The 23,024-nt window shown below is 45.0% G+C and overlaps 1 long non-coding RNA gene across 1 annotated transcript in view; it reads left to right on the plus strand.

Moving 5' to 3' along the window:
- Nucleotides 1–1,237: 1,237 nt before the first annotated feature.
- Nucleotides 1,238–23,024, plus strand: part of LOC111526241 — an 89,348-nt gene continuing 67,561 nt past the window's right edge. The window contains exon 1 of the long non-coding RNA XR_002726304.2: nucleotides 1,238–1,498. This is a non-coding gene — a long non-coding RNA (uncharacterized LOC111526241). The remainder of the gene's footprint in view (nucleotides 1,499–23,024) is intronic.

The following is a 23,024-nucleotide window of genomic DNA, read 5'->3' on the forward strand; positions in this document are numbered from 1 at the left end:
GCTCTAGGCCTGAAGGACAAGTTCCTTTCTCCTTGGCCGTGGAATCCGGCACCACTCTATCCCGGGTGGCCTGGCCTCGTCTTTCTCCCAGTACCTGCAGCTTCAGGAAGTCTCGGTTAAACCACAAAATGGTCATTTCTCCTTCATTTAAATGAGGTTTTGCTCAGTCCTGAATTATTTGCCCCTGAGATTGAACATCGACAATTTCTCTGTTTCTACCCAGCACCAGAGCAGTTCTGAACTCCCCAACCTGTGCAACTAACCGTGTCCGGTAGCCATGCCGTGAGGCCCAGGAGGAGGAAACTCGTGGTTTTGAACCTGAACTGATTTGAGGGTGTCAGGACCTGAGAGTTCTGAGGTTGAGCCCAGTAAGCACCAAAGGCATTGGGCTGAATGTGCTAGACCAGGAAGAGGGCATAGGGGAGAGAGTAGGAACAGCAGAGATTTCTGAGACTCCCAGCTCTCCCCTGGAGGGGAGAACCCTCTTCCCCTCCCTCCTGCCCACCCCAAGGGTCTAGCCCTCCTTAGCCACCCAGAGTTGAATATGGGGCCAGCGCCCTGACAGTGGCTGAGGAGCACATGGACTCTATCAGCCCAGCCTGGGGAGCCTTGGCTGCGGAGGCCCCGACCCCTTTCCCTCCACTGCAGGGCCAGAGAGCATCCCTGGCTCCTAATCCACCCGTCTAAATGTATCTGTTAAGAGAGACTGACGAAGGCTCTCTAGAGAGAGCACACGGTGGGGCCACAGGCAAGAATTACCTCCGGAAAAAGAAAAATCAGGTTTAAAAGAAGTGAACTCTTCCTCTCCAGCGGCATGAACTCAGTACAGTCTCTGTCTCTGGGAGGTCCTGGAGACCTGGAGGAGGTTTGAGGGTCAGCGCACTGGCAGGAGGATGCGAGAGTGGGAGCAGAGGAACCTTTGTAGAACATCAAGCCTGTCCATGACAGCGTAGGTAGGTTTGGAGTAAGGAACGGGGAAAGGGAATGGTTTGGATTAAAGTGGGCACGCCAAAGCCAGGAGTTACGGGAAGGCAGCGAAGCGAGTACTAAGCATGCACAGTTTGCCCGGGACTCCGGGGGTGCGGGGAGTGGGGACGCACGCTGCCCAGTGCTCTCCATTGCCGAATCTGCTAGCCTCTGATCTAGACCTTCGTCGGGCGCGAGATACCAAGAAAGGTTGATTTCCAGACCTTGGAGTCTCTGAGATAAAGGAACGCCACATCCCTGCCTCAGTCCCGTGCATACTCGTGATCCGGAAAAGCAGCTAAAGCCGCTTCTTCCCCCCAGTAGGTGAGGAGTCAATAGGCACACTCAAAGACGAGGAAATAAAGCCGGTTGTGACACTGTGAGAGCTGGTTAGCCCAACTACCCTTTCAGGGGAACGTCCACCCCACCTCTGCTGCCGAGCTTGGAAAACTGGCGAGAAGTCGCAGTCCGGGACAAAACTCCGCCCCCGTCCCCGTGAAGGCCGCCCTTGGCTGGGGGCGACTGTAGAAGAGTGAGTCTGGGGATTGTGCACGATGAGAGGGGGTGGTTCTCTGGGGTAGCAGAGTCCGCGGACCCTTGTCTCAATCCCGGCCCCTTTCCCGCAGCCAGCTGTACGCGATCCGGACCACACAGTCCTCGCTGCAGCCTTCTGCACGATCGGGCATAGAGAAAACCTTACAGTTTGTCGCCCCCTGTCGTCCCCCGGCTGGGCATCGCGGGTTCCCGAGTGGCAGGCTAGGCTTGGGGAGAAGTGGCCCTAAGATGAGATTACAGAAGGAAAAGGAACGTCTCTCCCACCTCCCAAGGAGGCAGCTTAGCCCTCTCCACGGCCCGGGGACAGCTACTAGTCAGCGCTGAGCGCACAGAGGTAAAGAGCTCGCGGATTCTGCGTTTTTACTTGGCTTGGTTTGGCACCGTATTTCAACTTGCTCTGGGCGCGGAGTGCAACAAAGTGCCGCTTCCAGGGTCGCGGGAGCCTGTTAGCTGAGGGCGCACTCAGAAACCTGCGGCAAAACTCTTCCTCCTGAGGCTGGACTCCTACCAGGGCAGAGGATGGATGTGAGGGTACCCCAGCGGCCTCGGGCCCTCTCCCAGTTTTTCCCAAGGCAGGGAAAGAAAGAGAGGCAAACTCTGTGCCAAAATCGGGAGTCAAAAAGGAGGCGCGAAGGGGTGCCTGTCCTTCTGGGAACTGGGGTTGGCGGCAAGGGGGTTACTGGTGAGTACTCCCTTGCTGCATGCCACCTGAGCCGTGAACTCGGCACCTGAAACTTCAGACTGCTAACCACCCAGGGGTTCGGTGACAGGGCTGCTCTTGGAGCTACAGTCGCCCCCACTCTAGGTCTCCTAAGTCGCTTTGATTTTTGGTGGGAGTTAAAACAAGCAACAGGCCGGGATGTTCCCGGGGTCCATGCACTTCAGGGTCTCCAGGAGAAACCTTAAAAAGCTGATTTAAGTCCAACTTGGGCATACAGGTGCGCATTTCAGTTCTTGTGGGAAGTAGCAGAGAACAGAAAACACAGGTGGCACTCCCCGAGGGCCCCGGCCAGGCTTGGGCCTAACAAGCAGCCAGCAGCAGCCCGCAGCAGCCCGCAGGGGCCGCAGGGCCGGGATCGGGGTCTTCCTCAAGATGCCCTTGCCTCAGGCCTTAATAGGCCTGCTTTCTCTCCTGCATGAGTCCTGGTTCTGCTTAGGACCTGCGCTTTTACTATGTTTTTAAGAGCACTGAGCCATGAGTCCTGTGGTTCAAAACCAAAGTCAAATTGAGTCTCTTAATTTTCTTCTTAAATTTACTTTTGAAGAGAAAAAAAAAAGCAGCTCAGGCTACAAACGCACTTTATGCATCATGTACCAAGCTCCACACGTACACATGCCCACAGTTTTGCAAAAAAGATCCGCCACACCATGCTTAAAAATAATAAGAAGAAAATTGACGAAAAGAGAAATGAGGAGCTGCTAGCTGCAAAGAAACTATGGGAAGAAAAGCTGAGGCAGCTCAGGGAGCTGCAAACCCTCGGGAAACGCGAACAGCTAACAAACCAAAAGTTGGCTTGTGCGACAAAGCAACGAAACTCCGCGGGGAGTGACTGCGGCGATGGAAGAAGGGGGGCGAGGAAGGGAGAGGAAGACTGGATTCTGAATTGGCGCCTGTGAGCGCTGCCTCGGAGCGCGAGGTCAGTGCGTCCTCCCTACGTTGTGGATCCTCAAGGACGAGGTGGGGAGTGCGTTTTGCACAGAACCTTCCGCTCCTGACTGGGACACACAGACTCTCCAGACCCCAAATGGAAGGTGTTGAGGACCCTACAAGCTGGCAATGAAACAGAGCCCCCAAGAGCGAGAAATAACGTCCTTGGCTTCGCGGACCCATTCCCGCGGCTTATTTTCATTTGGCCTGCAGCTGATCAAGGCGGTCCTAAAGTTGGTTCTTTGCCTAGGTGTGCATGATGTTCGCTACCCTGGAAACGCTTATTATCTAAAATGAGTCGGGTCGGCAGTGGTGGATGGAGCACCGTTTCCGCTGACACTGGCCACTACGAACGAGTAATGTCCTTGGAAATGTATGGCGAGAGAAGCCAGGAAAACTTTTTTCGTTTTCCTAAAATGAAATTAATAAACAAGAATAGGTGAACATTTTCAATGTAATTAACAAAACGCTGAAAGATGAGTCCTCCTCAATTCGGTTCAGAGATGTAAGAAAAAAGCAAATTAGAAAACTGATTTGCTGTGAAACTTGCACTAGAAATAAATAGGGGAATTGAGTATTGGCAACAAAGATCTAAGATACTTTCTACCCTGCAATGCAGGGATCTGACTACTACATTAATAACATTTATTTTGGAGTAGAAACATTTTAAACGTGGAAATTGGCTGATAAAAATAAACTACAGAGAGTTGGTGCCCTTTGTAGGAAGGAACGGTTTGTAGAGCCTTCAGGAGGATCTGGCATTCTTGCCATTCTTGTGTGTATATCCTCACTAGCCCCAAATCGAGTTCTGCAGATTGCTATTATGTCTCTCTCTTTCCCTGGTAATGAGCATGTCAAATAAGCCTCAATTTCCTCTTATGTAAAATGACTTCTACCATGCAATTAGATCTTATTTAATTTCATTTCATCAACATGAATGCCTGCAGAAATTTCCAGACATGGGTCAAAATTCCACCTTTGCCGTGAGCGCTCAAAAATGTTTCAGTGACAGTATCAAGTCTAAATGTCACTAAAAAAAATGGAAATTATTTGGGAAACTTGAAATGTCCATGTGTCACATCTCCCGGGTATTTGGAAAAGGGGAGATCTAAGAGTAGCCACAGGGGTACAAAGGATAGAAATAGCATTTGTGAAGGGAGCTGAGAGGGAGGTGGTGTAAATGCCTGCAGGATTGCTCGCAAAGGCAGCAGTAAGGAGGGTCTCCTGCTGTCTAGAGGATAACCCTGCAGATCTGACTAGCTCAGCTGCAATTACTGACACGTGTGAGACATCTACACTGGCCCAGCCTAATTGGAACCAGTTTGAATTGTGTTGCCCTTGAATGCAAGGGTAATGCTTTAGAAATTCTGTTCCTACATAGTATAGAACCTGAATAATGGACAAGGAAGCTGAAGGACCCATGTGGAGCCCTTTGTCTTGATTAAAGACAACGTCAAGCCAGTCCTTGTTTGCCTGGATTTGTCTAGTTTTTTATTAAATAAGATCAGTCCTCTCCAATCTTCAGCACACACCCACACAAAAACATAATTCAAGCCCTGAAAATGAGATAGGTAGAAGGTTTGCACAAAGGAACACTAACACCTGCAGGTGTTAAAGCCACAGTACTGCCCCCATCTTCAGTATCCACTTCTTCCGTTATTAAAATTATGATTAGAATTAGATGCTAAGGCTTTTATGTTTTATATCCAGCATACTATTTAGAAACACTGCTATTTTGGAATAAAGGCTTTGTTACAGGGTTGTGTAAACTCAGAAGTCTTGAAGTCCTCTAAAATTGAATATTCTCATGAAAGTAGGTTCTCCTTCACATTCATTTAATTTCTCATATGTATGTCACTGTTATTTCTACCCACCACGGCATAAATCATTTTCCTTGTTAGAAATCAAGTGTCTTTTATGATGAGCTTTCTTTAAGGCACAAATGGATAATTTTTACTTGTGAGTAACTTTTTACTGTCTGCCTAGCCAATCACTTTTAACTAATTATTGTTCTATATATATTTGTCTCTAATTGCTATGACATCCCAATACTTGCTACATATACATACATACATATACACACACACACACCAAAAAAAATACACACACACACATATAATATGTCCGCAGCTTGGTGATGGTTTTAATTTTCTTCTCCCTCCCCCTTGTGTACGGGCTATGAAGTTTTATTGAAGACCCGTAATGCCTCCGGTTTTGATTTAGTGTTTTGGAGTTTGTGATCTCATTGCCTGGCATGGAAAATATTAGACAGGGTCTGTAGATTGTATGCAGGAAAAGACCCGCATCACCACCGTGGGTGAGTGCTTCTCCCCAGTCCTGCAATAAGCCAACCGAACAGCCATCTAGAGTTGATGTTCTGTTCTGTCCTGCTTTCGTAAAGGGTTCTTTCAGAAGCACTGAATCTCAACTGGTGCTGCATATTTAACTCACCAGAGGGAGACTTAGAAGGTCCTGGTGCCTGGGCCCCATCCCCAGAGATTCCGGTTGAATTTTTCTGGGCTGTGGCCTGGACACTGGGATTTTTAAGAGCTGCCCAGATGATTCTAATGCGCATTAAAGTTTGAGAATCTTTGCTTTAGGAGAAACTGGGAATAGAAGGGCTGGTGTAACATGATACTTCTTGCTTCACAAGTGTTTTCCTGGATGCCAGAGGAAAGGCTGGCGGCTTACTGGTCTCACCTCTGGGAACACCTTACAGTGGCTCACAAAAACTTATTTAAATCCATGTCTAAAACAGCCTTCCGGGGCATTTTCACACTATATCACTTTGACTTCTCCTGGAAACAGCTGAAAAGGGAGAACACTGCCTTCCCAGGCTGGGTTGGCTGCCTGAGGTTTGTCGTCTTTAAAGATTCCTTTGTCTTCCTGCCCTCACACAGGTGACCCCAGCCTCCTGTTTAGGGGTAAGCATCTGTACAGCTTCACTGTACAGTAAGCTGGAGGAGGTGGGGAGCAGCAGAGAGTCAGTGACTGACCTAGCCACGCGGGCTGACAGATAACTTTGGGAGAGGTGGCAATGAATCGTAAATGCTATGCAATGGGAGATTCGGAATGATTTCATTGTCCGAGGAGGTGGGAGTTGAACTCGACTCTTAGCACTGTTAAATAACATTTAAATAGCACAGTTCTCTAGATATGTAAAGTCACAGGGCAATCGTAACTCTCAAGCTTCTGATACCATCTGAGAAATACAGAATCTTCTGAAGGGCCCAGTGTAGTTTGTATCTTTATGACTAGTGGGATTGCTAACATTATTTCATTGCCATGCAGCTTAGAACGGGGGTGACTTTTGCACACTGGCTAGGGACTACTGTATTGCAGATCTAAGCATTGCTTTTATCCAGACCCAGACTTGTGGTCCTGATGGAACACTTCACTTATCCTCTTCCAAGTCTCAGAAATCATATAAAAGAAAGCTCCTTTTTATTCTCACTAGCCTCACCTTGGTAATAAATGTTAAAATCTAAACTGCTTTAGTTGATTTGACTTTTATTGTTTTGTAAGCTTATTCTAAAATACAAACCGCATTTCATTTTTTAAACAAGTTCCAAAAAAATCTGGAAGTAACCGTATCACTGTAGGACCTTTATGTCCTCAAAAGGTACGTAAAAGTACAGCATTGGAAGCAATGGTTTTTCAGATTCTTTTTCGCTATAAAATGTTGTTACTAAGTCACTATTAAGACTAAAAGAGCAAATACACAAATTCTTGAGGGCCTTTGGGTCTTGTTTATCTTTTAAAATCTTACATGGACACCTCTTGAGAAGATCTTGAAATGCATATTTTAGAAACCTCATCAGTTTTTTTTAAAGTATCTTGTAAAGTATTCTTTACATTCATCTACTTTAGTAAAATTAACTGTGTGTTATATGATGATGTTAAAATAGTTTAAAGGTACATGAAAATTAATAATAGCAACAACAGAAACCAAAATGTCCTTAAAATGACATTTAATATTTGGTATTTCTCTGCAATACTCAGAAGCTTAAGGGCTATAAGGTTACTGGAAATGCAGTAACAGATGCTGAACGAGGGTGCAGGACTGTAGATTTTATGAACGGGTATGCTGAGAAAATAAGTTTTGACAAGGTTTCTAGGCATTTCAACGTTGGCAAAGTAGATAATTGAATTAACATCCGTCAGACTGGGAAATGCTCTACATTTGGAATATCGCTTTTTGACAGGCCAACAAGGCAAGAGGTTTGCTCCCCCGTAATGGGTACCCTATAACAGTACTGTCCATTTCATTTTGCATAATAACACCTCTGGCTGAGCCCAAATTCTGTGTGGTTTAATCTCTGTTACGCAATTTTGTTATCCAAAATATAACCCACTTCGTTTTGCAAGGGGATGGTCATTTCATGTGCGGGACATGTGTTCATGTCTGTGATGTCAGCCAACTGATTTGGGCAGAGTGAATCAGGCACTTTCGTCTTACTTTCTCTTTAAACTGGTGTGTAAGTAACTGTGGAAGAGGAGCTGTGGAATTGGCTGGGGCTTGGCATTCAGAAGAACTTTAATTTGGACGAATAGCTTTAGGCAGGGTTTGATGACATTTTGTTACGACTCAGGCTTGGGGTTCTTCTGCCATTTTAGGCTGTACTCACCTGCCCTTCATTACAGAGGGAATGAGGATTTAATTAATGACCCTCTGTTCTCATTGTGCCTTCAGAGCTTCTCTTTGCAGTTCTAGTATTTAGGCTGCTAGGAAGGTTGAAGAAATTTGTGATCAGACACAATTAGAGCTACAACCCATGGCGAGTGCCTCTGCGCACGCGCATGCGTGTGTGTGTGTGTGTGTGTGTGTGTGTGTGTGTGTGTGTGTCTGTGTATTTCATTGTCGAGTAAGCACACAGAGGGTCTACACATTCCCTTTAAGGCTCAGTATTTGTAGGTCAAAAAATGCGTATGCACCTCAAACTCAGAAAATCACCTGGCTACAGAAAAGCACAATATTGATAAGTCTAGACATTTTTTAGCTCAAAAGTCCTCAGGCTGAAATCCACGTTCTGAATTCCACCTCCTGAGGCTTAATCTCATGGATCTCATGGACCTCAGTGTTCTCATCTATAGGATAGGGTCATGGCCAGGGCCAAATGATCTAACCACAGAAAACACTTGATGACAGGAGGTGCTGAATCACTGGCCATTATTCTCATTATACTATTTTTCCATACTTTTTTTGAGACCAGGTCTTGCTCTGTCAGGCAGGATGAAGTGCAGTGGCACAAACACAGCTCACTACAGCCTCGACCTCCTGGGATCAAGCCACCCTCCCACTTCAGCCTCCTGAGTAACTGGGACTACAGGTGCACGCCACCACATCTGGCTAATTTTTTAAATTTTTTGTCTCACTATGCTGCCCAGGCTGGTCTTGAACTCCTAGCCTCAAGAAATCCTCCTGTCTCAGCCTCTCAAAGTGCTGGAATTACAGGCATAAGCCACTATGCCCTACTTATTTTTCTATACTTTTAAAAAACTAATACAGTTTAATTTGTATCTTTTTTTTTTTTTCTGACGAAGTTTCTCTCTTGTTGCCCAGGCTGGAGCGCAATGGCACAATTTCAACTCATCACAACCTCCACCTCCCAGGTTCAAGTGATTCTCCTGCCTCAATCTCCCGAGTAGCTGGGATTACAGACATGCGCCACCACGCCTGGCTAATTTTGTATTTTTAATAGAGACAGGGTTTCTCTATGTTGGTCAGGCTGGTCTCAAACTCCCGACCTCAGGTGATCCGCCCACCTTGGCCTCATAAAGTGCTGCGATTACAGGCATCAGCCACAGCTCCCGGCCTTTATGTCTCTTTTATAGGACATCTGTTAAACATGCTGTGGATGATTTGCCAATAGAAATATGTATAAACCAAGCCATCTTAAATTGAGTCTCGAGAAGAAAACAGCCCTATTTTTCTGAGTTTCCATTTGCTTGCCACGTTCTTCCCTGTTTCAGAAGCACTTCACAGGGCTGGTTTCAAGACCCTGAAGTGACACTCACTAGGAAGACAGGGTCAGCAGCGTCTGTTGCCAATAGAAGATGAGTGATGGAGGTGTTGAGTGACAGCTATACGCTCTCCAGTTTCAGAAAGCCAAGGAAGACAGCAATCCACAGCTGGCCCGGTATTTTCCTGTAACGCGGGAGAACTATGGTTCTTCCTGAGGTCCAGTCCTCTTGAAATGCTGGGCCCTGCACTATACAGGAATCACCGGCTCATTCTGGTTAAATCCACTGTAACATCAAGCTCTTCCTTTGTCAGAAAGAAGAAGATATTTTACTTCTGTGTTTACTTTTATGCTTTTTTTGTCCTGAGTGTGGTTTTTTCCCTTCCTTGTTTGCCTTCTGAACATGTTCTTTCACCAGGAGCTCCCTCAGGGAATGGGCCCAGTCCCTCACAAATCAAGCCTGGGCTTGGGGTTCAGGGACTGGCTCTCTGAGCAGGCCCCTGCTTGTGACAAGGGTTCCTGACTAAGGAACAGTGAGACTTGACTCTTCCATTTATCCCAAGTTACCATTTTTCAAAAAATTCACACCTCTCTTGGGTTGCCCCCCCATCTATAACTTTTTCCCATTCCCTGAAGTGCCTGATGTCTAAGATTTTAGTGAAGTGACATCTTCTATTATGAAAATGTTGTACTCTTGGGATAAGCAGGCTCCTAGTTATTCATCCTTATTAATGCAGTAGAGTGCTGTAGGGAGTTCATGGCCTCTGTTCACCGTGAGGCTGGGCAGCTGTGTATTGTAGCAAACACTGCCCAGCTGCCCAGATCCCCCCACCAGCACTGAGACACTCATTCCCTCAAGGCTAGTGGCTCACAGCGGAGCCTCCTTCCCATTGCCCTAGGCTAAAGAGAACCATAAAACCCAAGCAAACACCCCCTTCCTGGGGACCACTCACTGTGGGGTACAAAAGCTTCAATGGAGGACAAGTCTGAGGACCATCCCAGCACCAGAGCTTCATGGAAGATTAGCTTGGGACTGCTTTGCTACTGCGTCACCATCAGACTTCTCTCCCGGTCAGCCCTGCCCCTCATCCGTCACAGGTATCAATCCCGAGAACTCTTCCCAGTACACCAGCTGCCTGCTGGGAAACCCAACCCATGCCATGCCAACCATGTGTGTTTGTTATGACAGTTTCCTTGCTGCAAAGATGAAGGCATGGAGATAAAATCATTGATACCCAATCACAGAGAGATAGAAGCCAGGGTGGCTCCAGCCAGCTCACAGCCTTCCTGCCCTGGCAGAAGGAATTATTCTGAGAAAGTGGGAGTTCTTGCCAAAAGGAAATGATTTAGCCTGTAGTGCTCCAAGAGCAAGGAGGGGGCAGGCTGAGCTGCAGCCGGGCCACATCAGAGTTAGATTAACATCGGGTCTCTTAGAATCTCAGCGGCAAGAGAAAGGCAACGAATATGGAGGTGGGAGGGCTCTGGGACAAATGCAGCAATTTAAGAATGTGGTCTGGCTCTGTTTCTAGCACATAGAGATTTCTGAAATGGAAAAGCAACAGAACCTTCTAGGGACCCCACACATTAGAATTTGGGAACATAAACTATGTTGGTGGGCTCATACCAGCTCTAAAAAATAGCTTCATTGAGCAGATTAATCAAGTCATTTTGATCACAAGGAAAACCTACATCTACTGAGAAATAAATGATTTTCAGACCCTTTAGGCGGTGGTGTTAACATGTAATCCATTTGAGCAAATATAAAGTTCATTCTTTCTACAGTCGACATCCGCTGGTGAGGCAGGGCGAGAGGCAGTTTCTGCCTTTGAGGACTTTGTGTTCTGCTCACCTGCTTCCTAAACTTGGATGTGCCTCTCCTGTTAGTACTTGGCAGTGGGATGGAGGGAGCGTCTGCCACGGGAAAGCACGTCTTCCTGAAATCTCAACCTCACCTAATAATTTTGGAAAATAACATTATTTTGATATCAAAACAAGTGTAGACTCTTCATGGCACAAGATAGAAATTTTTGTCCATTTGAAGGACAGAATAGAAAACATTAAAAAATGCCGCCCTGGTCATCCAGAACCCAGGCTGAAGTCCCTTTCCAGAGTTGCAGGGCATTTGCCTCTGGGAACCAGGAGGGGGTGCTGTGGCAAAATAGTTTGAACCCCACTGTAAGTAGAGGGAACCCAAGGTAAACACACAGTTCTGAGACTGAGGAGGCCATGGGCCGCCAAAGAACACGGGGCATTTCAGGAAGGAATTGGCATCTCAGACGGACCTTAACGAATGGGTGGATTTTGACAGGCAGAAGTCCAGAGGCCAAAGGAAGGACAGGAAACATCTCCCTGGGAAAGCAAAAGTGGTGGCAGAGGTAAAGTCACAGGAAAGCAGGCTTGAGACAGTTTGGCTCAGGAAAGGAGCTGGGCAGTGTGGGATGTGGTAGCGCAGAGAGCGGGAAAGAGGGTTAAGGTTGAGTACTCGTGAGCCCAAAAGGCAGGTTAAAGTGCAGTCACTGAATTGAGGAGGGCGTCCTCCGAGGGGAGAGGCCCAAGTGGAACATTGACTTCAGCCTGAAGAGGCTTCCTGACTCACTCACTTGCATCCTGTGACCCAGGCAAGTCATCTAACCTCCGAACATCTGTTTTTCCATCTGGAAAATGAAGTCACAACAGAACCCATTTTGTGAGGATGGCCAACCATTAAATAAGATGAAAAAGATAAGGTGTTTGGCCGCATGTTCTCACTCATAGGTGGGAACTGAACAATAAGAACACTTGGACACAGCATGGGGAACATCACACACCAGGGCCTGTCATGGGGTGGGGGGAGGGGGGAGGGATAGCATTAGGAGATATACCTAATGTAAATGATGAGTTAATGTGTGCAGCACACCAACATGGCACATGTATGCATATGTAACAAACCTGCATGTTGTGCACATGTACCTTAGAACATAAAGTGTAATAAAAAAAATTTTAAAAAAGATACAGTGTTTGGTACAATGTCAGCTACATAGCAAGTGCTCAATAAATGATTGTTATTATAATAATATTATATAGCTATAATAGATGACAATTTTCATATAATACATAATTGTTATCATGGTTTTCCAGACTAACCATGACAGTACTGAGAAATCAAGAGAAAACCAGATGAGCTGTGGGTTCAGAATGCCAAGAGAGGAAAGATGCTCAGACAGGCGTCCTTGCTTGGCTAACGGTGAGACGATCTTAGCTATTCACTAAGGCAGAATTTCTGCAAGCCGTAGCCTGCTGGCATCCTAGATATTCCTCCCTGGAAAGCAGCAAAGTCTCATTTTTAAAATCTCTTCTGAGTTGAGTTGCACTTTCACAATATTCTTCCTCTCCGTATTCCCATCCTAAAGCACTCAGTCTTAGAAGCAACCCCTGGAAATCAAAGCAGCCCTCAGAGGACGGCCTGAAGGGGCCAGACCGCAGAGGGAAGCAAAGGCAGAAGTCAAGGAGCCCACTCAAGGGCCCCTGTGGGCTTCAGTAGGGGAGGACTCTGGGCAGAATCACCTCTGTTTGCTTCCTTTAACTTTGACTTTCAGACACCAACTTCTCCGCCATTGTCTGTCTTCTAGGTCTCTGCCCAGCTGCTAGTAACTGGGGGTTTCCCAAAGCCAAGGGCTGGGCCTAGCCTTCAGGCTTCTTATGTGACTGTAGGGTCAGCCCTGCAGTTCAGGGAACCCCATCTTCAGCCTGCTGTGGGACCGTGACCCTGCTTCCCATGGACCCCTGGCCTACCATCCTGTCTTCTCTCACTTTCAAGCTCCATGGAAAGGACGGTACTGTTTCCTCACTCTCCTCACCTCTGGCTCAGCCAGCCTCTCTTGCTGGGGGCTTCCATTGCCGCTGGCTGTATCAGAATGTGCTCCAGCCTTCTCTGAAGTGGTCTTTGCATCATGTCTTGCCCTCCATCCCTTCTGCCTTCCTGCTGTCGAGGCTCTAATCTCCCCCAAGATCGCCCAAATCTTGTGATTTTTTTCTCTTCCTTCACTCATGACTCCTTTCAGCCCCTGCTCCCTAAAATGTAACTATTCTCAATCTTTTTAGTTTTACTTTTTCCTCTCTGGGGGACCTCTGCTGCATCCACTGCTTCAAGCCATGCTCGCAGGAATTCCAACATCACAGCCCCCTCCCCAGCTGCCACCTGTTCCCAGAGCGCTGATTCCCATTTCCAGCCACCAGCTGCACTCCTGCCCCATGACACAGGCCTTTGGGGCCCTGCTTGTCCTATTTCACTGGTACTTTCCCTACAGTTGGAACCCCCTTCATTCTAGCTCCAGGCAACCTCTCCTAGATGCCTTGATTCACCTGCTTTGCTGATTGGATTCCTGACTCCAGCATCTTCTCTCCTCCCAAATCTCTACAACACTAACAATTCTCTCCTCCCGAATCTCTACAACACTAACCATTCTCTCCTCCTGAATCTCTACAACACTAACCATCCACCAGATGAGGCTTTCCACTTTTTATTTAAGCATCCCAACTTCTCTGGAGGCTCCCCTAGGCCTCCATCTTCCCCTAAAATGAATGAATTGAACCTGTTTCCTGTTACTTGCTTCAGATTTCTAGTGCCTCCCTCAGCACATGGCCCCTAGTCATTTTTGATAAACCTGTCTCCCCAGGAGATCGCCAGCTCCTGGCTGGGTGCTGAGTGGTGCTCATCTCAGTGCCCAGCACCTGGAGCTGTGCCCACTGTCTTAGGCACACAGGAAATGCATGAACAGATTAATAGAGCTGCAGCTCTGATGGATTCAAAGGGACTCAAAACCCTTTAATGGCACCCCACCACCTGCAGAGTAAAGTTCAGGCTCACATCTGGACTGGTAGGGCCCCCCCAGTGCTGACCCCAAGGGCCATTTTTGTCCTCCAATGCCCTCTGCTCCCAGCAGGCCCATAGTGCTCTCAGCTGCTGCCCACACTCACCCAGACATTGCTCCTGTGAGCTTTTCCTCCTGCTATTCACTGCCTGTCAGCTTCTCCTCAATCAGCACCTGTTGAAACCGAGATCCAGCTCAAGTGATTCCCCTTCCATAATACATTTTTTAAATTGCCCCATCAAAATCATGGGCCACTGTTCCCCAGTGAGTGCTTTTTGCGGTGTGCACCTTGTTGCTAGGGCTTCCTGTTACACATACTGGTACACAAGCCTTCTCCTTCCTAAACAAGCTGTATAACTTTCAGACCCAGGACCATTCATGTTTTAAAATTTTTTTTCTGTTGAGACAGAGTCTCGCTCTGTTGCCCAGGCTGCGGTGCAGTGGCATGATCTCAGTTCACTGCAAACTCTGCCTCTTGGGTTCAAGCGATTCTCCTGCCTCAGCCTCCTGAGTAGTTGGGATTACAGGCACCCACCACCACTATCGTTTAATTTTTGTAATTTTGGTAGAAACAGGGTTTCGCCATTTTGGCCAGGCTGGTCTTGAACTCCTGACCTCAGGTGATCCACCCACCTCAGCTTCCCAAAGTGCTGGGATTACAGCCACTGTGTTCAATCATTTTTAAATTGTATTTTTGTAAATATGTAAGATATTTGCATCATCTTAGGGCCCACACGATAGATAAAGGTCTACCTTGAGAAGTCTTCTTACTCACACCCTGCCCTGTCCTCCCTGAGGTCAGTTTTTACTCTGTTTCTTTTGTTTCCTTTTATGCAAATACATGCAAATAAGAGTACATGGTCTTTTCTCTCCCCTTCTTACCCAAAAGGCAGCACTCCAGGTACACTTTTTGCACTTGCCTGTATTCACTGACTCCAGTGATTTTTCCATAACAGCATATGGAAAGCCTCACAGTCTCTGTTAATAGCTGTGTGGTGTTCCACTGACTGAGGTACCAAAGTGTTTTCGGCCTTTGAATTGTGTCTAGTTCTTTGCTATTTTGTGGGCACACAGGTATGCATCTGTGGGATAAATTCCAGAAGTAGGATTTCTGTGAAAATAATATATATATGTGCATTTGTAATTTTGATAACTATTCCCAAATGGTCCTCTCCAAGGGTTGTACCATCTTCTGCCCCCAACAGTCACTTTTTTCAGCCAATCTAATAGGGATGGATGGTAAGTTATTATTACATATCATTACAGTTATTACAATTACATCTGCATTTCTCCTCCTAAGAATAAGATTAAACATCTTTTCACATGTTTAAGGCCTTTTGTAGTGGTTTCGTGAAATGTTTTTGTTTATTTTCATATTGGGTTGTTGGCCTTTTTCTCAGATTCTTGGAAATCTTCAAATATTAGAAAGATTTGCACTTATCTGTCATATAATATGAAAATATTTTTCCCAGTTTCTAAATTGTCTTTTGATTTTGCTTATGGTGGTTTTTTTGATGTACAAGTTCTCAACTTTTAGGAGTCAGAGCAGTCTTTTCTTTTTAATGGATTCTGGATTTTGTGTTACAACTAGAAAAGCTTTCCTTCCTCCATGATATAAAAAATTATTCCATGCTTCTGTCTAGTACTTTCGTGGCATCATGTTCCACATTTAACCACCTGGGATTAACCTAAGTGTGTGGTGTGAGGTATGGATCTGTCTTTCTTCAGGCCACCTAGTAGAGGAACAACCCATAGAATTGTAGGTCTGCGCTTGACCATTGCCAAAGCTCTGAACCTGCTCTCTTGTCCTCTGATTCTGCCATTCTATGCCATTCCTTCTATGTTCAGTAATTGACCAGTTCTTCATTCTAAAATGTCTTTGACAATGTTATTCTCCAACCTACAACTTTCAGTACTCCTCCATCCCTACTCTGCCGCACCTATGGCCAAACATTCCACAAATGGTCCAGGCTCAATGTTACCAAAAACAGAAAAGAGAGGAATTCCCATTTCTCACTTTTGAGCAACCAGGTCATTCTGCCTAGGGAGGAATCTTCACTTCCTCTGGATTACCAGGCTGACTTAGGGAGTTAGTAAAGTGGTTCAAACTAACAATGGCAATAATATTATTTAGTCTTGTAATGCACCAGACACTGTTCTAAGTATATGTATACAAAGCACTTAGTGCATGGCCTGTTATATGTGTTTTTAAAGTGTTATTGTGCATATTTCTAGCTTCGTCTTGCCTTGCTTCCCTCTATGAGGTTTCTATTTTTGATATTAGTTTATTAGCTATACATACCCGGAACACTTTAGAGTTAAAAAATTGTCTTCAAGTCTTTTACTAATGAAATCCTGTTTATCAATAAGGCTGTCAACATCTGAACCAAATGATCAATCTTCTTCTTTTTCTTATTTTTTCTTTTTGGAGACAAGGTGTCACTCTGTTATCCAGGCTAGAGGAGTACAGTGTTCAGTGGCACGACCATAGCTCACTGCACCTTTGAACTCCTGGACTTAAGTGATCCTCCTACCTCAACCTCCAGAATCAATGATATTATAGGTGTGAGACACCATTCCTGGTCTCCAATTATTAATCTTAATATCACAAAGAGAGAAACAACCAGACCTTATGTGTCTCTGTATGGTACAGTAGGAAGCCCCCAGGCCCATGGAGTAAAACTGAATCTGATAAAAACTTTGAATCTAATCACCAGCTTACAGGAATTATAAGATAAAAGTTCTTACTAAATGATCTCATGAGGATGCAATTAGCCAAATCTGAAATGTGGGAAATTTTACAGAACAATGGCCTAAAGTATTCTGTAAATAAATGGCAGTGGAAGACAGAAGGGCATGTAACACGTAAAAGTAAAATTAGAAGAAATAAAAGAGACCTAAGATATAGAACAACCAGTGGAGACGGCTGACCTTGTTTGAATTCTGATTCAAACAAATCAACTGCAAAAACTCATTTATTCATCAACCACAGAAATGTGAACACTGACAAAATGTTAGAAAATATTTTTAAATTATTGTTAATTGTTTAGGTGCATAGCAGTGTTCTATGCCTGTTTTTTTAAAATCCTCATCTCTTAGCGAGACATACTGAAAGATTTTCTGTGAATAGGTGTCTCAGATTGGCTTCAACACAATCCAGCAAATGTACAAGCTGTATTCCAATACAATTCTTGCCCATGCTTATTATATCAGAAGCCATTCAAGGTCAGGAAGCAGATCCTACATTCTTCCATTGGGCCTTGAGTGTAGGTTTTCCAAGAGGCATATGTTGAATTATCTGAACACATTCACATCAACAGAGGAGCAGAGTTTGGTTGCCAAGTGTCCCTCATTTTGAGGGTTCAGTAAGTTGGGTCATCACATGAATATGACAAGATGCTAGGGGTCTGGTGAGAGTTGGCCTTCTTAGTTTTTTCATGGAAAACATTGCCAAACCTATCCTCAGCACCTAGTCTCCTTCCACCAACAGAAGCCTGGAAAATGGCAGTAACAAGAGTTTCATTATTGTAACTTCCAACCCCCCTTTTGTGGAACACAGGAAAATAAAACACTATGTAGTCCACTTAAAATTGTCCTTAAGGCTTTTAGTGTTTTGTTGCCAAACACAGCTGAACTCAAATAGCTCTCTAAAGACAGGCCAGAGTTCATTGCTCTGTTTCTTTTCCTAAATGCTAACCTCCTGTTCACCTACAATTTAGAGAGCTACAATTCCTGCTTACTTAAAATACACAGATGAGGCCAGGTGTGGTGGCTCACACCTGTAATCTCAGCACTTTAAGGGGCCAAGCCAGACGGATCACTTGAGGTCAGGAGTTTGAGACCAGCCTCGCCAACATGGTGAAACCCCGTTTCTACTAAAAATACAAAAATTAGCCGAGCATGGTGGCGTGCATCTATAATCCCAGCTGCTCGGGAGGCTGAGGCAGGAGAATCACCTGAACCTGGGAGACAGAGGTTGCAGTGAGCCAAGATCATGCCATTGCACTCCAGCCTGGGCAACAGAGTGAGACTCCATCTCAAAAGAAAAAAAAAAAAGTGAAGTTTGAAGCTGAGTTTATTCATGTCATATGAAGCACAGTTTTCTAGCTTTAACTTTATCATCAAATCAGTATGGAGGACACCAATAAAATGTGTCCATCAAGGAGAACATTTTTTAGATTCAAATTGTCTTTCTTAAAGAACTGGCCTGCTTCCTCTTCAGATGCACAACTGTATACTCCATCATGCTTCCCCCACATTTTAACGTTCAACTTCAACTATTGTATTGGCTATCACTGCTGGAATAGTCATCATCCTTTTTTGACCTTGCTATTTAATTTTTTATTTTATTAGCCTTATTGACATACAACCCTACTGATACACCACATAAAATAAAGCAGATATTTAGAACTTTTATGGAAGCCTAACATGTGTAAAGCTATCAGTTGCTATTGGATATACTTTTGAAAAATGTCAGGTTTTGATGTAATGGGAGGCAAAGTTGGGTGATGGCCTGGTAATCTGAGGGGAAGTCCTCTCACCATTCATAATGATCTTGCATAAAACACTCTACCTATGGATACATTTTGTTTTCTCTGGAATGGGACATTGGCCATCCCGTTCCATCTGTTTTTCTCATCTCTAGTCTCAGAAATTTTGTGTGGGTGACTTTGGACAGCCAAGAGATTATCACATTATTCCTGATAACCACAAGCAGATTCTGCTCAGAAACCACAGAGTGGCTTGGAGCTCAGAGGCAGCAATGCTCTGACCATGACCTTCAGCGTCATCATTCCTAGGACTTCTTGATCCTTTGCTTCAACTGCGCATGCCCCCACAGAGGCATCTGCAGCTGGCTCTCGACAGTGCAAGGAAGTCTGAGTTCTCCCACCACTGGTGGATTGTCTTGAGTCATTTCTACTCCCAAGCCAGAGCTGCCCCAGACAGGAGCACACACTGAGAAACGGCTGCCCAAGCCAGGGTGTCAACTGTATCTCATTAATAACAAACGACCCTCTAAGTGTCCCTTTCTGAAGCAGTCACTGGAGCACAGAAAAAAAAAAAAAAAAAAAAAAAAAGTGTTGTTTAGTATTTCCATCTGGGAATAACCTGAATTGCATTATACTCACCATTCAGGTCATGAAAGCAGAATTGGAAGACTGAATTTCAAAAGAGGTGAAGAGGTTTCCTGTGTTAAAAAAATAATAACAATTTAAAAAAAAGAAGATAAGGTGTTTTTAAGTTAAAAAATATATATATATTTCCAGGGAACATTCCTTTTACGCCTAGGAATAGAAGCTGTTTCCAAGGTGAAACTCCTGAGATGAGGATAGTTTTATGACCCAGTGCTAAGCCCCTGCACGAGAGGACCTGCATCTGAAATGCTGGAAAATCACAGCAGCCGCACACATAGAGCAAATAAACAATTAAAGGGGACAAAGGAGTCACTTCCAAAGAAAACAGGCCCCTTTTTGATAAAACGTTCTTTACCTTACCAATTTAAGAGGAGAAAAATGCCAATTGGATGTTTAGCCCCACAAGGAGTACAAATGCAACTGAGGAGCAAACCTCAAGGTCAGGTCTTGCCTGGTTACCGAAGAAATTACAGCAGCTGCCTCACTGTCAACTATCCCACTCCAGCGGGTCCACATGGCTGTAAACTGATGTGCTCCTTCTTGGCCTTGCTAGGAAGAGCTGAGGCTTGCTGAGCAACTTTTATGTGCCAGGCATCATTCCAGGCATTTCCACTTACTATCTTGCTTGAGCCTCACAACAGCCCTGGGAGGCTAAACTAACCAAGTTACCTCCATTGTACAGACTAGGAAATTGAGGGCTATAAATGACAACTCACCTCCAGCCACACAAACCAGGAAGTGCCTGAACCAAGATTTGAACCTGGCATTTGACTCCAGAGTGCACATTACTTCCCTATGCTATTCAGGGGATAAGAACATTGGGGCACAAACACTTTGTTCTCAATTCAGGAAGATCCAACCCTCCTCTAAGATTTAATATGCAGCCCATTCAGAATTTCCCAGAAGGGATTTTTGACCAGCAGGCTACCCAGTCCCTGAAGGACTCCTGTAGCCCCAGTGGGATGCTTTGAGTGCTCACCAATACCTCCACCAGGAGGCAGCTGATGGGAGGAGAGGAACGAAGGCAATTGGGGAATTTGACTAAGCTTGTTTTCAAAAATATTTGGTAGATGATTTGTAAGGTGAAGACCTAATAGAATTTACAGATTTTAATTATCTATCAATTTCATTTTAACTGGAGATCCCAGGTCCCATGGATGGCCTCTGGATCCACAAATCCCCTAACATTGATAGCAAATTTGTGTATCTTAAATAATCCTTTGTTTCCATTATATTGTCAAAAGGCTTGCTAAAAAAATTTCTAAAATCATTGCTATCTTTGTTATTCAAACTTGTGAATAAGTAAAAGTGTATTTTGAAATAGGCAACATAGCGTCAAATGCAATCATTTAAGGTAGCACAAGTTTTATTCTGTTTCCTACCAGGAGTCAATTTCGCATTTTAGAAAAGACATTGATCTTGAAATCGGAAGACCTCAGTTCTTATGCCGGCTCAGCCATTCACCAGCTGTGTGTCCCGAGGAAAGGCCTGTATTTCTCAGCTGGCTTGTTTTGTAGAAGGAGGATAGCAAGATTTTGCCCTGCCTGCTAAATCCAATGGTTCGGTTATGGATTTAAAAAATATAACATTGTCTTGTGAACGAATATCAGCCCTTGAAAATGTCCATGGAGTTTAGATACAATATTTTCCTAAGCTTTGGATAATATTTCCTAAGGACATTATTTGTTCTTCAGGGAGTGATCCACCTTCCATGAAAGGTGGGCATTAAAATGAAAGGAAAGGCAGGTACTTGTCCTTATGTTGAACGTTGGGAAATACTGCTGCCTTCTCAGGCTGCAAGGACTCTGGACTCTTGAGCGGCCCAAGTGCCATGAGGTCTGTCTACAGCCGGAGGAGACCCTCACTGAGAATTCAGGGCCTGGCAGTGAACATTAAAGACTTGAGTCTCCTTCATCTTCTTATGAATTTGTCTTGCTTGGCCCCACCTCTGTTTCAGGTGATGAACCACACTGACCTTGTAGGAGGAAGGTAGAATCACAATGCCTGGGCCTAACCTTGTCCAGAAGTTTTTAGCCAAATATGGCAATTGCTAACAAATGCAGGCTCCTCCATCGACAGTCTCAACCCCCAGAGTAATTGTATTCATTAATACCAATGGCTCTAAATGCCAGTGACTGCTCAAGCCCCTGTTGAAGAACCTCATCTCAGAGCCTGTAACACTTTTTTGAGGCCTCTATGTGAAATAATTTATAGTTTTTGGTCTGGTGGCTTTGTATCACTGAGACTAATGACTGTTTCGATTTGAATTTCAGATGTTTAATTACAGTGGAACACTTCAACACCATTAAATTAATGCAAGCTACTAGCTTGTTCTTGATCATGGCCTGGCACACATTTATAGAAATATCATATATTTAATTCATACCACACATTTTGCAAACCTCGGAACAAAACGGGAAAATGCCTTCCACAAATCCGTTTGTGAGCTAAGAACTCTTCCACCAGGGAAAGAGTTTGGGGCAGCATGTCTCATCTGCTAATGAGATTTTAGTGTTTTGCAGAGATCAGAGTCCCTTTTCTTGGGGAATAATGATTTTCCAATTTGGTTTTCATAAGGACTGCTTATATTACATTTTGTGAAAACTAATGAAATTACATATTTCTTGTAATCATGGTCTTATTTACACCGCCATGTGACCAAGCCTATTATTTGGACTTGGCAAATGAGCAGACAGGCCATGAATCCTCCGCCTTTCGGTGTAGAAAGCAAGCTTTTTAGGTGCCACAAAATCCTGCAACGCAAGTACCTATGTTGGAAGAAAGTTAAAGGCAACATCAGGCCCCTGTAAGATAATATTCCTTGGGAATGGATGTTAAGAGTTAGTTTGTGTCTTTACAACATCAGTCATATGGGTATTGTTTGCATCTGACAGTTTTTCTTTCAAGATTAATGTGCTTATGAAAACCTTGTGCGTTACTCTACGAGGCAAGCTTGAAATCCATCAGCATTACCATCGGAATGACACAATGCTGGGAGAGCAAACCAAATGACAAACAGAATCTGGTTTTCAGAGGCCAGTGTGTGTTGAAGAGAAATGATCTGAAGCCAAATTTGGCCTCCTTCCAGAAATTCCTCTTGCTACACTGTTGGCACAGGCCACCAAAGGGTGGGGGCTGGGGGAGGAGGGAGAGCACTTGGACAAGGAGGGGGAGACAGTACCATGGGGAAAGGGGAGTCGGAAGGGAGCGTGATGGATTGGAAAACTTGATCTTTATTGCAAACAATAGTCATATGTAAAACTAAATCACGGAGAAAGAAAAAAAAACCTTTGTGAAAAATGGGACTTTTTCTGGATCATTAGGGAAAGTCATTTCTAACATCACCATTTGACATGCAGTTGGTGATGTCCATGCAATTGGATTTGAGGAGTAAGAGCAGAATGGGGGTGGGGGCGGTGCACCAGCTTAAGGGGAGGAGAATCTTGAGGACCTCCACTGCGTCAGGAGCCTTTACGTACTGCAAAGGGATGCTTGCGCTTACGAGAAGAGGAGGGGGAATTGTGATGTGGTCTGTAGGCCAAGGGGAAATCAAAGCAATGTCCAGCTTGAGAAATCAGGCTGCTATCTGCGGCAGCCAGCGATGCAAACCGCACTCACCAGGCTCAGGGCAAACAATTATATAGAGATGGAAAACGGATGCCAGGCCTGGCAGCAAGAGTAGCAGGCGGGGCTGGCGAGGCCCCACTCAGGCGTTCGGACTAACAGTCCACCAGACTGAGAGGGATGAGGGCATTCTCACCCCCCACTGCCATCACGTTGGCTACCATCTTTCTTGATTTCAGGCAGTTTCACTTTGGCTCAACTTGGGCAGATCCCACTCCCTCAGCTCAGAAATAGGTAGCCAGAAATAGAAGGGAGCAATGCTTCAGAGTTTCCTCCATCCACA

Source organism: Piliocolobus tephrosceles, chromosome 20 (assembly GCF_002776525.5).
Source record: "Piliocolobus tephrosceles isolate RC106 chromosome 20, ASM277652v3, whole genome shotgun sequence".
Classification (NCBI taxonomy): Eukaryota; Metazoa; Chordata; class Mammalia; order Primates; family Cercopithecidae; genus Piliocolobus; species Piliocolobus tephrosceles.